The sequence below is a fragment of the Lepisosteus oculatus genome, chromosome 14, assembly GCF_040954835.1.
Source record: "Lepisosteus oculatus isolate fLepOcu1 chromosome 14, fLepOcu1.hap2, whole genome shotgun sequence".
NCBI classification, from domain to species: domain Eukaryota; kingdom Metazoa; phylum Chordata; class Actinopteri; order Semionotiformes; family Lepisosteidae; genus Lepisosteus; species Lepisosteus oculatus.
The window spans coordinates 13,328,383-13,343,387 of NC_090709.1; the positions used below are offsets into that span (position 1 = coordinate 13,328,383).

Below are 15,005 nucleotides of genomic sequence, written 5' to 3' on the forward strand. Positions count from 1 at the left end.
ACAGTGACATTTGTATCTACTTTTGAATTACAAATCAGACAGAGTAGTCCCTTAATTCAAAGATCAGATCTTGGCCAAAACAATCAGGTGTTAGCTGAATTCGGAACAAGAGCCTCTGCTTCATCGTTTATTGAGCTTTTGATCAACGTCTGAGTGAAAAAGATTCGCTATTTTAACTCTTTGATTAAAGTTCACAAAAAAGCACCTTCCTTCCAGCCGGAGTCAAAACAGCGACTTAAGGATTCCCTACTGTTCTCACTACAGTTTTCTGCTCTACCAACTGAGCTGTCAAATGGATCTAAAGAACTCCACTCTGACATACTACCCAAAGTAGTGAAATATTCCGGGTGATTAAATTCCAGTTCGACATCAAGTTTCCAACTTGTTTCCTTAGTCTTGGTTACCTTGAATTTAAGCCACAAACCAGGATTCTACTTTATAAACTTCCGGGGATGTTACAAAATGTTTGATGGGGCATCAATCATTACAGGCGGAAATTCACTCCTTTTTTTTTCTTGAGGCATCATATTAAACATTTCATTTGGATCGAGAAGAGGATCACCATGAGAAACAGAACAAACTGTTTGATTCCGTCTTTATTGGGGAGCTGTATCACAGCTAATGCACGTAAAGCCTTCAGTATGCGATAGTGAGAGTTCAGTTATGCCAGGGAGTGGGAGTGAAGAGAACTGAACTGAAATTTAGTAAATTCATATCTAAATAGAGTGCAAATCATCAAAGTGTTCTGTCACTTAAAACTTATTACTACACTACCAGGAGTGGGGATTGAACCCACATGGACATTTGTCCATTGGATCTTAAGTCCAACGCCTTAACCACTCGGCCATCCTGGTCTACAGCAATATACTGCTCAGTTGTTTAACATTTAAATATGATTCAACAATTAAAAAAAATTAAACCAGCGCCCTGTCACAGAAACGTACCCCGGTCTCCCGCGCAACAAGCAGGGGTACTCAGCACTATACTAACGAGGAGCGCTTGTCCGGTGCTCTGTTTACGGTCAGCAGTCATTTCCTCTTTTCCAAAGACATTTTCGCCTGCTCTCAGTAATTAATGTCGGTTTGAAGTCAGTTCCTTTTGTCTCCGCTCTTGACGAAGAGCAGCCTTACGTAGGAGACTCCCTTTCTCAAGAAGTTTGCCATCACCCTGCAAGAGAGAAGAGCCATCAACCACCGAGGCAACCACTAAGACACTTAACATTAAACACATGAAATGTGAGATGTTTTCTACTTAGGGATGTTATCATTTCTACTCTAACTTCTTTGTCAGAAGTGGGATTTGAACAAACATCTCTAGGGGAAACTACAACCTGAACGCAACACCTTAGACAACCAGCCATCCTGCATGTGGCTTTTAAATGGAATGATATGTTTTATTTATTTCTACTTGATGATAAGGGAAAAAAAAGTTAAATGTAAATAAGGAAATGTCTTTTTTCATGGGGAAAACAAGCCTGAGCAAATGTAAAGTTTAGAGCAGCGATCAATAAAAACTATCTGAAACCGGCTTCTTATGCGGATCAGTATATTCCGATACCAGTGGTTCTGCAGAAGAAATAAGAAAAGCTGAACTCCAAGCACTGTGTTGCCATTACTGCTACTCTGGCTGAAGCTGCTTTAAGATCTACTCAGCGGGCACAGAATGTTGTATGAGGTCAGACTGGTTTGCAATGTCTAAATAACAGTATGCGAATTTAAGCTTATTTAAATAAGACTATTTACAATGTAATACATGCTCCAAAAGCGTTAATCCTTCACTGGCTGCTATTTGAAACGCCTTCATAAATGACACGTAATAGAGATTTATGCAGCTAGATTTTATGCTTCACCATACATTGCAGTCAGGAAAATAAATCAATTTTCTTTAACACCTCTGGATAAAGTTCTTCTGTGGAGCAGGTTTCAGACCTCTGCGTACAGCGCCCTTGATGTCATTTTATTTTTACAGCAGCAAGCATCCTGAAAGTTTTTTTTTAATATTTTTTATTTGAACAACAAAAATACATATAATACAAAAAAGAGCACATATGACGTATCAACAACATCGTCAGGGGCACGTGCTATAATCCAATTACACTTTCTGAAAAATCTACTGTCCATGCAAATGTACATGCTAATCTACAGGGTTCTTTTCTGCACTGAGCTGCTCATTTGAAATCCAGAAGGCAACACAGACGCGCTCCTATACCAAGAGTCTTATCTGGACCACCTGGATAAAAAAAACAGGAAACCTAAGCACTAATCTATACTGACAGCTTTTGAAAAGGAGCTCTGTAATATGCACAAATACAAAGACAAGGTATAAATACTCCATAGGTTTAAAATTCAGGAATATGAATGGTCAATTGTTTACAATTGGAGTTTTTATGTTTCGTATGATTTAGCGACTTTTTTACAACATGTAAAAAAAAAACAGCACACCTAAATGACAAAGCCTTAGAGCTACAGAGAAAAACAAATTGCATTTAAAGTAATTTTAAAGGCTCGAGATAACATTGCACTATAAACGCAAATGTTTGTCTTCTTTGTCGCACTTACGTTTTGTTGCTTTAGCAAATTTCATGCAGTTTATTTCTGACACAAGACATAACAAGCTTGTGTATTTATGACAAAAAAGCAGGGAAACAATTTTCATTGACCTTGAAACTAAAATTGTTAAAAAGTAAGTTAAATGCATATATAGTAAATATATTTTCTCATATAATGGTGTGTTTTTTGTCTAAGAATCCTTCATGAATTGTTTTAACAGACACTTTGCATGATTAAAACAAATATTAACGAATTTTAACGTTTTATACAATAAAGTTTTATTGTGAACATGTGCCCTGTTTATCGATATCACCAATACAGTTCTGGATTTTATTCTGCCTTCCTACGCACATATGAATTTTCTTTCACACAACAGCTCGCATGTGTGGTAGCGTACTAGCGCCAGTGAGAAAAAGAATGGTGTTGGCTTTTAAATGATGAACCGTTTGCGTTTATATAAAATGACAAAACGTTGTCGCAGACATTGGGACATACTCTGTTTAAACACCTGACGTTTTCTCTAATATTGGCTCCTGTGCTTCGGTCCATTTGAGAGAGGAGAAGACACTGAAAAAGTCCTGTGAAAGTCGATTTTGCACCTGCGCCAGTGCTGTAGTGGTATCATACAGACGCCCATACAAATCCATCACACGTTGGAAGCTCTGGAAGGCAACGTAAAATATTGCTCTGTCCGTTGGTGGTTTAGGTATGCACGTTTTTTTTTCAATGTAAAATGCAATGTAAAAAGATCAAATTACATTCAAAATCGATTAATGTAAAAACCGATAAAGCTAATGTTTTTATCTAGTTATATATTTCTATATCTAGTTCTTCAAAGGTCTTTTAAAAAAATGTTTATCGCGATTGTGAAAGTTAGATAAGGTGTACCAGCGGTTGCCTTCATATCGCCAGCTTCGGTATAGTCTGTAGCTGCGAGAAAGTTAAAAGCGCACAAGTGATCTGTCTTTCGTCAAAATATTTGCTGGAGCAGCAGGACGCAGCGTACCATCCAGCAGCTGTACATGGTGCTCGGGGAAGAGCTGATTCTCTTTTCAGCACAGGGAGTGAGAATGAGCTCAGTCCGGCTCCCAACAGAATCCATTCTGGTTCGGTTACTGTCAGACTGTGCGTCTGAGGCTCTTTGGATCACAACGTGAAAAAAAAAAAACAATTGCTCACATCGTGTGATTTCCACTAGAGGAAGAGAAGATATCACCTTTAAAAAAATTAGAACTTAATATTTGGATCCGAGAGCACTTGGTGGTGGTGGAGGGGAGACCACATTACCTGTAAAGCGCTTTGAGTGGAGTGTCCAGAAAAACGCTATATAAGTGTAAGCAATTATTATTATTATTATTATTATTATTATTATTATTATTATAAATTATTAAAATATCAGATTGTGTTTCTGTAACATTTCGTGCACAGTACGTCATATTTAACAAGAGAACAACAGTCTCAACGAGGCCTTTACACACAGTCTGGGGTATTTTCCCCCTTTATATTTTTGCCACTTTATATCGAACCTATTATACTCCCAAAAGTGCACAGTAGATTGTACTTAAAAAAATGCACAATCCACCGCTGGTATAAACAGATGTGTGCCATGTTTGCCTTTGTCAGCATTTGTTTCAAAAATAAGTTCACGATACGTTAAAAACACAAAAGGCACAAACTTAATAACACAACGATACAAAATCAAAACCAAATCATAAAGCCAATTAAGTACCTATCCTTTGAAAACAGAGAACACCTTTATATCTACAAAAAAACCGTGACATTTGTATCTACATTTGAATTACAAAGCAGACCAAGTAGTCGCTGAATTCAAAGTTCAGATCTTGGCCAAAACAAGAAAATCAGACGTGAGCTGAATTCGGAACAAAAGCCTCTGCTTCGCCGTTTACTGAGCTTTTGATCAACGTCTGAGTGAAAAAGCCACTCTCTGGCACATACTGCCCAATGTAGCGTAATGTTTCGGGTGATCTAAATCCCAGTTCGACATCAAGTTTCCAACTCGTTTCCTTAGTCTTGTTTACCCACAAACCAGGATTCTACTGTATGAACTTCCGGGGATATTACAAAATGTTTGATGGGGCATCAATCATTCCAGACGGAAATGGACTCTTTTTTTTTCTCGAGGGATCATATTAAACATTTCATTCATATCGAGAGGAGGATCACCATGAGACACAAAACAAACAGTTTAATTCTGTCTTTTTTAGAAAGTAGCGTTTGTGATACATTAATAATATTTTCGTGGAAATATAGAAGTTGTAATTTTTTAAATTTATATTTGAATCGAAATGTGGTTTTGAGTCAAATATTAGCGTGTTCATGTAATTAGTTTGTGTTTGTCATTACTATATATACCTGTATATATTGCCATGTTACTAGAATTTGTAACTAAAGTTTACTAGTTGTGTTTTTTTATGATGATTAGCCATTTGTTGATTACAATTTAAAAGGTATGGGTTTAATAGTCGTATATTCTACATCTTTTGCCCACTGGGATGTGCCGGTTTTAATTGAACAAAGCTAGATACACATTTTCTAATGCAGCCTTCATTACAAGACAGTTTTTTTCTCGAAAGCGTGATATGTAAAAAAGAGAAAAACGAAAATATATGGATGACAATATTTCAAAGATGAAGATATTACTTTTGAGAAATTGTCATTTTATGTATCAAGACGCTTTTCAACCACTGGTTTTAGACCTTTGCTATGCTTCCTGAATCATTTTCAGTGTTATAAACTGGGTGTGGAGGTAGCGATCACTTTGTAGAGCAGTTGACAGGCTGGAGCTGTTCAGACTACTCTTGTTATTTCTCAAATGCTTCCATCTTTTTTCTTTCACGCTAGGACGCGAGTGTGTACATGTGTTTGGTTTTCATTTCACTGATTCTCATTGAAGATTTGGGAATTAACGACGAAAGAATCAGTTGCCTTGGAAAGCAGAAGCTTTGGTTCACAATGACCTTGAAGACACGCCCATGTAGTGCAGCGTGTGATATTTGTACTATAAAAGACCAAGTGCTCAAAGTGACGTCTGCGTTTACCGTTTAGACTTTTCATCTCGGGCGCACTTTTAGAAAGCAAAGATAGAGCAGTTGTGTTGAATCGCTATACAACAGCTGTCAGCAGAGTGGTGCAGCGGAAGTGTGCTGGGCCCATAACCTAGAGGTCGATGGATCGAAACCATCCTCTGCTATACACACCGTCAGTTTAATGAAGTGAATTAAAACTAATTTTTTTCTCTCATGTGTGTGCAAACTTCACACTTACTGTATTCATTAATCTTTACCAATAGCAGATGCCCAAATGTATCTTTGGTTGTTCTGAGATCCTTGATAGTTTCCTCAAACCCTTCAAATGAACATCCATATCAAAGCACAGTGTACGAAGTTAATTTATTATATTTATTACTATATTTATTATACACGTGTAAATTAATTACTTTTTCGCAGTAATTAATTTATTATATTTATTACTATATTTATTATACACGTGTAAATTAATTACTGCGAAAATAATTTACTTCGTACACTGTGCAGAGTGCCGTATACTCCTAGTTGCGGCACACACGATACATACTGTAAAAAGCCTCAGGCACTGTGTTAGATGTGTTTTCGAAGTTATATATGCGTTTATTAATGTCGTCGATTTTACGGTTGCAATTCGACGTTGATTATACGTCGAGGCGACGTATATATACGTATAGACGTAATTTCGCCGTAAATATACGTATATTCAACGAATCAATGCCCACAGCTTGGCATACAAGGGTTTTGCTGAGGGGGTCTTGCCACCTGCCTGAAAAAAACAGTAAAATGTTTGAGTGCCTATAGAGTTTCTATTTTTATTTTCTTGAGAAAAGTTGATACCATTTCCTGGACACCCCGTCCCCCATCAGTGCGCGGTGCCTGGGGAAAAAGCTGTAGGGGGGCGCCTGAAATTCTGAGGGGGGGGTGATATTTCGGTTGAAACGGAGCTGTATGGTGCAGCTACCCAAATGAAATCTCGCAGCTATGCCATTGATTAGTGCTTCATGATAGAAGATAACGACTAGCAATCTGGTATTTGCGATGAAGTTCAGTTTCACATTTTTTGTCACTCTCACGGTTTGTATTGCCTGGAGCGAAAAGTACCATAAGCGTTCATTTTTGCAGCTACATAGACGTTCTGAATCGTTAAGAAAAAAATGTTGTAAAACCAACAGAAAGCACAGACTGCTATAACTAGTCCTAATTATATAACGATTTTAAGTATAATGATAAACTACTGCAAGGAATCGATCCACCTGAGCAAACAGGATCGTAATGTTGACACTCAATAACGACACTGATATGTGCAGTTCCTGGACGGATAGCCCTCCTGCCCATCAAACTGTTCGTGTCATTTAGTGTTGTCTGACCATTGACAAGTACAACTATTTTTTTAGGGCGCAAATTAAGTTAGGTAAATCTTTTTGCCCAAAACTGAAGGGGCGACATTACTCCCTCCCCCCGTGATGCCAGGCCTGTCCCCATCCTATTCCATAATGTAATTATATATAATACCATACAACAGTACGATCCTTACTAACTGCATGCGTTAAAATTGCACATCAGCTCATAGCAGGGGGCACATAGCTGCGATGTATTATCAATGTTAAATTTCAACCATAATATCGACAACATTAATAAACGCATACGTTGAGAAAATATCGAACCCAGCATATTTTCCGGTTATATACCACAATGCATTGCTAGTATTCGTTGGTCACCATTTTGGACACCTTTTTCAAACGTAGAAGTATATCCGCAAATATCTCAGCAATCCTCTTTTGACGAGTAAGTATGAACAATAATAATACTATCTGAATACATACAGATCTTTCTTAATATTATTTTGATTAAAATAGTACGTGAATAAGCAAAAAATGGCACATAAAATAGTGTGAATGGGGAAGATGACACAAAATCGTTTTTGCCGTTTCTCTATTCTTATTCTATGTTGTACTTTCAAACGTTGGGTACTCTTTAATTAAGACAGACTTTATTGCTCAACTGCTATGATGCAAGCCAAATTTTATACATTTATTTCAGCTTTGAGCTTAGTAAACCATTCATTTTTTAGATTATACTAAAGAAGATATTAATCATCATTTATTTGGGAAGTAATATTATATAATTTTCTCCTAGCTGCAGTGCTGAAGTCCAACCCTACATCAACAGAAAAAGAAATAAAGGAGCACGCAATGTGTTACTTGAAGAATGCATATGCAAGGCAGGGGGCCAGGAGATCTGGACACTGAAAATAATAGGTTTTTGGTTCTAACTGTTAGGACAATTAGACAGGGTTTGCAAATAGACAAAAATCGTCTTAACTTCCATTGTAATATTTTTTTTTCTTGGAAATATAGAAGTTGTACATTTTAAAATGTATATTTGAATCAAAATGTGGTTTTGAGTTAGTGTGTTAATGTAATTAGTTTGTTTGTCATTACTATACTGTATATTGCCATGTTACCAGAATTTGTAGCTGAAGTTTAAGACTAGTTGTGTTTTTTATGATTATTGCCCATATGTTGATTGTTGATTGATTGTATACAATGTATAATTTGAAATACATATGTTTCAGGTGTGAATGTGTATTTTCAGAATAAATTTCTAAACCTAATCATTGGCTTGGTTTACTTTTTTCTACACCTATAAAACCTATCTTTGATGTATAATAGACCTCTACCCATATACATATAATAGACCTCTAATGTTATCCGTATAATAGACCTCTAACCATATACGTATAATAGACCTCTAATGTTATCCGTATAATAGACCTCTAAAGTTATCCGTATAATAGACCTCTAACCATATACGTATAATAGACCTCTAAAGTTATCCGTATAATAGACCTCTAACCATATACGTATAATAGTCCTCTAAAGTTATCCGGAACTCCAACCATATATGTATAATAGTCCTCTAAATTTATCCGGATAATAGAACTCCAACCATTTATGTATAATGAACGTCTAAACATAGACGTATAATTGACGTATAACTTTAGACGTATATTAGAATTTCATTCTAGACGAATTGCAGACCACATTTAGACGTCTAAGGTATGCGTTTAACAGACGTATATTATACGTCTTTTGCCCACTGGGTCTGCTTCGTGGTTTATTAAGCTTTTGATCAACGTCTGAGTGAAAAAGATTTGCTATTTTATCTCTTTGATTAAAGTTCACAAAAAGCACATTCCTTCGAGCCGGAGTCAAACCAGCGACCTAAGGATGCCTTACTATTTCCCCTACAGTCCTCTGCTATACCAACTGTGCTATCAAAGGGGTGTAGGGAGCATTGTTTCCCTTGAATTTAAGCCACGAAGCAGGTTTCTACAGTATGAACTTCCGGGGAAATTACAAAATGTTTGATGGGGCATCAATCGTTCCAGGCGGATATTGACACTTTTTTTTTCTCGAGGGATCATATTAAACAATTCATCAGTATCGAGAGGAGGATCACCATGAGACACAGAACAGTTTAATTCTATCTTTATTAGAAAGTAGTGTTTGTGCAACATTAAAAATATTTTTGTGGAAATATAGAAGTTGTGATTTTTAAAACTTATATTTGAATCGAAATGTTGTTTTGAGTTAAATATTAGTGTGTTAATGTAATTAGTTTGTGTTTGTCATTACTATATATATATATTCCCATGTTACTATAATTTGTAGCTGAAGTTTACTAGTTGCGTTTTTTATGATATATTGTAATAAACAATATTGTATTAAACATTATCATGTTTAATACAATATTGTATAAAATGCATAATTGGAACTACATATTTTTCAGGTGTGAATAATTGTATATTTTCAGAATAAATTTCTAAACCAAATCATTGGCTTGATTTACTAGTTTCTACACCTATAAAACCTATCTTTGATGTATAATAGACCTTTAACTATATAGGTATAATAGTCCTCTAAATGTATACGTATAATAGAACTTCAACCATTTATGTATAATGGACATACTGTATAATCAGAGATGTCTAATTGACTTATAACAATATACGTATATTAGAATTTCATTCTAGTCCCATTAAGGGACATTTTGAGCCAGTGCAGTCAGGCCAGTTCCACTTCAACTGCGCCCGACAACGGAGGTCGTTTTGAAAACAACGAGAGTAAAGGGACACTGCATGTCTGCAGAACATCACGTCCGAGTTTAAGGACAGTAACATCAGAGATTGGAAGCTAGGGAGTTTCAGGTCTGTTTTTTAGTATAGGTTCATGAAAGTCTAAATACCTTTGCAAGAAATATTTCAGAATCCCAGTCAAATCCAGTACAATTGCTGCACAGATCTGCATTCTACAATTAGAAAACTGTCCGTTTAATCAAACACGCCTCATAAAGCATTTTTAAAACAGGAATGCATCTTTCTATAAAAATAAAATGACTTGAAGGGTGCTATAAGCTAAGGTGTGAAAGCCTGCTCTACAGAAGAAGTATATCCAGAGGTGCCAAAGAAGTCGAGGTTTCACCCCGTGAGAGAAAGCATCTCAGAAAACGAAGTTGCAGTCGCTTCCATGCGTCATAACACCACTAGGTCAGACAACAAGAGCTGAAGAGCCGCTGTCGAGAGTAACGCGGCCGAGCGCTCTAAGGAGCTGGATTAAAGCTCCAGTCTCTTCGGGGGCATCTTTTGGGATTACACCACTGCTGCGTATCTCCTTGTTAAAAATCCCTATTTTTTGTTGTTGCTGCCTCCAGGCGATGTAAACAAGATTCAGAAAAAAATAATTTATCCACCCTTGAAGGCGTGGTGGCCAAGTGGTAAGGTGTTGGTCTCATAAACCAAATATTGTGGGTTCAAGCCCCACCTGTGCCTGGTTCATCTGTCACCACTTTCCTTTAGTTTCAAAGTCTTTAAAAAATTTGCAATGTAGGAGTTTCTATAGTAAGAAGAACATAACTGTCGCCAGTGATTAGTATTCTTGCATATCCTGCCCTGTTTTTTAGTCGACAAAGCCTGTCTCTCTTCACACCCATCTTCCGAATGATCGCCTCAGCATTGGGAAGGAACATGCGTTTGGTACAGCCCCCACTCCACAGTCTGATCACAAACAGATCGAGTGAGCTGTCAGTCTAGTTTGGAAGTAAGGTTCGAAAGCACTTAAAATCTGACTTAGGAACGAGAAGACCGTGTTTTTTTTTTAAACGAGTAAACGATAAAATTATATAAGTAGTGGGACAAAACATTGTCTGCCTGCAAGACTATGTCATGCTAAACGCCACAAATTGTGTTCTTCCAGTTGTGTCAATCGTCCTAAAGTTACGGAAAATCGGATGCAACCGGTGCATTCAGCATACATTTCTTCAGGATAGTCGAATGGTTTAAAATAACGATTTCATAGATTTGTGTCTTTTAAGCTTTGTGTTCAGCTCTCCAAATAGAGGCATGGGTTCAAATCCCACTCCCGACAGTAAGCCGTTTTACCCCGTCTTACACTGTTCCAGTCTTGTTGTGCTCGCTGACAATCACAATAGGAGGAAAATGGAGAAACTGCTTCGCAAGAACATAACGGACAGAAAAAAGCTTCGTAAACACGTGAATGTGATTAGCAGCAGTAAGGTATGCATTCAAATGTTGAAGCCCGAATTATAAAAGCAGCAGAAGAAAGGTGCAGCACAAGGCAATTTGTGAGAATTTGCGGGTTTTTATGTGTCTTGGACTTCTTTCAAGCCTATGAAGGTGACCCCCTTTTCATTTTCATTTTCAAACTTCAGAACCGAATAACAAAAAGGTTTCATGTAAGACCGTTGGAAATACCGGTTTCATGATGTATTCGGCGAACCTGAATGAAATATTTTAGTGCGTGCTCAAATGCGAAGAATTAAAAAAAAACCTGGAAAATCAACTCTTGCAGTAAATGTCATAAATTTAAAGCGTGTAGTCTGCATGAACAGAGCAACGCAGCAGTCTGTAAAAACGAAGCCACATGTCCTCTTTTATCTCGGGCAGTGCATTCCAATAAGATGGCTCTGCAGAAGACATGAGAAATGCCGAACTCGTTGTTGCCATTATTGCTACTCTTGCTACTGTAGTTTTAAGCTCTAATCAGCGGGCATGTACAGTTGTACAGGAGCTAGACTATTTTGCGCCACCAAAATTCCATTATGTGAATTTAAGGTTTTATTAATAACAGCATTAACTATACAATGCCTGCTCAAAAACCGCTACCCATTAGCTTAAGAAGCAGCCGTGTTTTAACAAAGTGTGGTATTCGAACAGTAAATGCTGAAGTATTTAATACTTGTGAGCAGATCTTCCTCAAGTCAGACACACTCTTGCTCGCCCGATGCTTTCAGAGCAATATCTGAATCAAGGCTCAAAATGGAAAGAAAGCTGAATCAGGCAAAGGTCATAAGGCACTCGGGGTCACTGTACCCTATAACGTCCTGCTTGAACTGTCCAACTAAAAGCTTAGAAGGATCAGAAAGGACACAAACAACCCTTGAATCCACAATCTTGAACTTAAGGGTCGCCAGCTCTCCTCTATTACAACAGTAATATTACTAGCGTTGATACAACATAGTATAGTAGGCTGAGACTTTGAATGCAATGGGATGGTGGCCAAGAGCTAAGTTGTCGGTCTTCTAAACCTACTGTGCCTTCCTTATTCACCGCCATGTTATTTTATCTAGATTGTAAAGTAACTTGCAAAACGTCTCTACTTGTTACTCTGTCTCAAAATTGTAGAGAAAAGTTATCTGTTATAGCCTTAACAGAATGCAGAAATCAAATATATGGGATTTGTTAAGAACTTTACTGTCTTTTCACAAATTACTACAGAATAATACAAAGAAGACATTTTATAGTCTTATATTGAAACCATGAAACCTATGCACACATTCACAAGAGATTACAATAGAAAAACACATTTGCTCTGGAAAATTAGATCACGTATGATGTTAAATAATTTCTTAAAATAACACTAAATTGCAATCTTGAAACCAAAATTAGAAATATTGAAAACAAAACCTTTGTTCCCCAGGAAGAAAAGCTGTTTTATATGATGGGACCCGGTTTTACGTAATCAGGATTGGGAAGATAACTGTACCCTAGCAAAGGAAAATGTTACACAAACTTTGGAAAGCACACTCTGAATCCATCCGCATATTTGATTTCCAAGATCCGTTCAAAGCAACTTGGCTCTTCACAAGCAAATCATTTCAGGGAAGAAATTCAGTTTAGTCAACTACTGGTGCATTCAGCACACCTTTTCCTCTCACTTGTCAGGATGGCCGAGTGGTCTAAGGTGCCAAGCTCAAGGATGTGTGTCTTTCTAGCTGGCTTGGGTGTTCTGGTCTCCAAATGGAGGGGTGTGTTCAACCCCCACTCCTGACAGCTTCTGTTTTTACCTCTCTTGAATTGTTCCAGTGCTTGCTGACAGTGAATGACTGTAAAAGCAGCAGAAGTAAGCAAGCAACTCAGTGCAATTTGCAGAGTATTCTGCACTGTTAAAATCCATGGGTTTTCATACTTTTTGGAATTCGTAGCTCAAGAAGTGACTCCTGTTTCATTTTCTATTCACCAACTCGATTTGCATTCTGCCCCTCACACCTCACAACGGAATAACAAATGGCTTCATGAGCCACAGGATCCCCATGCAGATACAGTTCGCACTATGTATTAGGTACCCCAAATGAAATATTTTAGTGTCGTCTCAAATGTAAGAAATTTCATGAAACCTCAGAATGGAATGCTTGCAGAAAATGCCAGCAATTCAAAGTGTGTAGGCAGCATGAACAGACCAAGGCAGCTCTAAGTTACAGCGATCTGAAGCCACAATGACTTATTGCACTCGGCAGTGCTTTCCGAGTCGACGGCTCTGCATCAGAAATGAGAAATGCTGGACTCCAAATACGATCTTGCCATTACTGCTACTCCTGCTGCTGTAACTTAAAGCTCTAATCAGTTATCAAAGTTGTACAAGGGCTACACCTCTTTGCCCCGCCAAAAAACCATTATGTGAGATTAAGAAGAAGAAGTATTGCAACAAAGTGTTGTCTTCAAACAGTAAATGCTCAGGTGTTTATACTTACTCGTGAACAGATCACCCTCGATTTAGAAAAACCTTTGCTTGCCCCTTGCTTTCACAGCGATATCTGAATCAAGCCCCAAAGCAGTAAGAAACTTGAATTACACAAAGCACATACGACATTGGGTTGTCACTGTACACTATCACGTCCTGCTTGCACTGTCCTACTACAAGATTAAAGGGATCAGAAAAGACACAAACGACCCTTGAATCAACAATTCTGAACTTAAGGGTCGCCAGCTCTACCAACTGCACCTCTCTTGCTCCTTTATTACAACAGTAATATTACTAGCATTGGTTGAACATGGTATCGTAGGTTGACAGCTGGAACACGTGACTCACATGCAGTGACAGTGCCATTCTCAGATATCGCTGCACCATATTGGTTTGGGAGCAGGAGTAAATTTACCGTGGAAACACGTGTGCCTCCATTTAGGTTGGCAACTTCCAAGAAAATAATTTTCACACATTGAATTTGATCTTCATATTCCTTTTGTATTCTCAGCTGTAATATTTCACAATTACAGTTCAGATTTGTTGGAAAACTTAAAATAAACAATTTTCTAAAAATGATCTGATGAAGTATTGCCAGGATCTATATTTAGCGTTCGGTAGCAATAGCACTGCTGATATTAATGGAGTAGAAATGTATGGTGTATTGACAGCTTTATCTGAAGTGAAAAGTCCTAGAATGCCGCCCATAAAAGTGTTAGGATTCATATGAAGAAATACCTTTTTCCACCCAAAATGCTGCTATTAAGTGAACATTACCAGTTTCGGTAGCTTCTGGCTGCGATTTTCCAAAACTGAAACTACTAACAAAATTATTGCACCATGTTCAAAAAATGTATATCAAGACTAGTAAGAAGACAAGATTTTACAGAAATATTAAAAAATGATGCAAGCATAAAAAGTAGATAAATTAAATTCAATTAAGTTTTTTTTTGTTTTTGAGAAATGGGCGTGCACACATCAGAAGACACTAACGTTTGTCTTAAGGTTTTTAATTGTGATTTTGTTTAAATTCAATAAATCATCTATCAAGAAATAAAGAAATTGTTTTATTTCGTAAACTATAAACCATGAAGAGATTTACAGGTCATGTCCTTCGCTTTGTAGGTAAACAATCAGTCTTTTAACTTAAGTGTTCAGCATTCAAGTGGATGGTTGTGTTTCTTGAATCTCTTGTGATCTTCAAAAGTCATTGTTTTGTCCTTCATGTTTTTGATTTTTACCATGGATATTTTACACGTTCTATTTATCATTTTTCTTCCCAGCTTTTACTTTTCCTTTACTATAGAGTAAATTCATGGGAATGAAGAAATAAGGATGGGACAAGAATCGCATTAAAGCTTCCAGTGATT

General features: G+C 37.2%; 1 protein-coding gene and 2 non-coding genes across 2 annotated transcripts; 2 read left to right on the forward strand and 1 right to left on the reverse strand.

Moving 5' to 3' along the window:
* The window catches only part of LOC138242764 (zinc finger protein 271-like), a 1,399,044-nt gene that overhangs the window by 708,391 nt on the left and 675,648 nt on the right, over positions 1-15,005 (forward strand).
* trnal-uaa (transfer RNA leucine (anticodon UAA)) lies at positions 772-854 on the reverse strand. Its single transcript has one exon. It is a non-coding gene; the product is annotated as a tRNA-Leu (tRNA).
* On the forward strand, positions 10,356-10,427 carry trnam-cau (transfer RNA methionine (anticodon CAU)). Its single transcript has one exon. It is a non-coding gene; the product is annotated as a tRNA-Met (tRNA).